Raw genomic sequence first — 1,977 nt, forward strand, 5'->3', positions numbered from 1 at the left:
GTCTATTTGGATTTATTCTTTCTGGGGTGCATTGTCCTTCTTGGATATTAATATTTATGACTTTCAGAAGAGTTGGGACGTTTTCAATCATTATTTCCACAAATATTCTTTATTGGAAATATTCTATTTCCAATCTCTTCTCCTTCTGGAGCACTGACAATGTATATAAACACTTCTCATTTCCATTCAATTTTCTGAAACTCAGTTTCATTTTTCTCATTCTCTTCTCTTTCTGTTCTCCTGACCTTTCAATTTAGATATTGTGTCTTTGAAATCACTAACTCTGTCCTAGAGCAATTAAAATCTGCTCATATGTGTCAATATCTTTTTATTCTCATCCACCGTGTCTTTCATTCCCATAAGGTATTTTGTGATGTTTAAGAAAGAAAACATCCACAAGGTAGTACTTCAAGAGATATAAAGAAGTCTGTGTCAGCATAAATACTTTCTTTGCAGGCTTTCAAATTGTTCTTTATGCTCACTCAGTATCTTCTTAATATCCTTTATTTCTTTAATCATATTTTCTTTAAATTCTTTGAATTGATTTAGGAGAGTTGTGTGATTATCACTTATGAATTATCTTAAATCCTGTATCTCTTCAGGTCATTTGGTTTGTTTCTTTGGCTGGGCCATCTCTTCCTCTTTCCTAGTATGGCTTGTGATTATTAGCTGATGTCTAGCTATCTGAATATGTTGGTGAATTTTCTCTGATGGCCAAATTCTCTCTTTTATTTTTTTTTCCTCAGCTCTTCTTTGTTATTTGTTTCAACTTATTCTATGTTCTTCAAATTACCCCATACTTACCTAGCAGGAGAGATACAAAGATCATGAAGGTGGTTTTTCCCAGGGTGAGGTCTACCCATTGTACTCTGGATGTGCGATTTCTCTGAGTATGGGAAAATCTCCTGCCTAATTTGTGGTAGTGGGTGACTGCATTTGTGTTCTCCCATTTTTAAAAAAAAATCACCCAGCTTAGGTTATCAAAATCGGACCAAGGGTTCACCAATGGGGTGTAGATTTTCTCCCAGTGGTTAGGATACATAGGATACAGAGAGAAGTAGAAACTTTTTTTCCCATCCAATTTTCAGACATGTTGGCAGATGCCACTCAACACCACATATTTCCATGGAAGTGTTTCAGTCTTGGATTTCCTGTGTCTTGGTCTGTCTAAAGATGAGACTCTTATGGGGCTTTGCTGGCTAAATTCACAAAAAGCCTCCCACCTCCCTGTCCATTTTGCCTTGAATGAGCTGAAAGGGAGGAAGAAATCTGTTCCTGTCTCAGTAAGCTGCAGTGAACCAGGGGTTTTACCCTAACTTAATATCTTTGGGGTGGGAAGGGGAGCCAGCCCAAACACTGCAGGCATTTGGTACTGGCATTTGTTGTTTTGGGTTCTTCCTTTCTCTGTCCCTTACCCTCCTGGCACTTGTGTGGCACTGTACTGTTCTGCTGACCCCCATAGCAGTTCCCTCAGATAGCTTTTGACACTTTCTCCATTGTTTTTGTGAGAGAATTGAGTCTTGCCTGCCTAATCTAATACATTTCCCACATTTCCCTCTCATTGTCATTTTGATTTGAATTTCCCTAATTGCTACTGATGTTGAACAATATTTCATAAGTTTTTTCTCCATTTCTATTTCCTCTTTGGACAATTGTCTTTTCAAGTCTTTTGCCCATTTTTAAAATCCAATAGTTAACCTTTTTATTGTTTAGCTATATTATCTCTATATATCATGGATATTAAATCCTTATTTGATATATGATTGCCAAATATTTTCTCCCATTGACTTGCCTGCCTTTTTGCCCTTTTGACAAAGTCCTTTGAGGTACAAAAGTATTTAATTTTGAGAGGTCCCATATATCTATATTTTCCTATTTTGCTTGTGCTTTGCATGTAAGGTTTAAGAAGCCACCACCCACCACAAGATCTTGAAGTTCTTTCTCTATAACATCTTCTAGTATTTTTTATGGTTGTTG

At 36.7% G+C, this 1,977-nt stretch overlaps 1 pseudogene; it reads left to right on the forward strand.

Moving 5' to 3' along the window:
- Positions 1–796: 796 nt before the first annotated feature.
- On the forward strand, positions 797–949 carry LOC131274128 (U1 spliceosomal RNA; annotated as a pseudogene).
- The last annotated feature ends 1,028 nt before the right edge of the window (positions 950–1,977 follow it).

The sequence above is a fragment of the Dasypus novemcinctus genome, chromosome 17, assembly GCF_030445035.2.
Source record: "Dasypus novemcinctus isolate mDasNov1 chromosome 17, mDasNov1.1.hap2, whole genome shotgun sequence".
NCBI classification, from domain to species: Eukaryota; Metazoa; Chordata; class Mammalia; order Cingulata; family Dasypodidae; genus Dasypus; species Dasypus novemcinctus.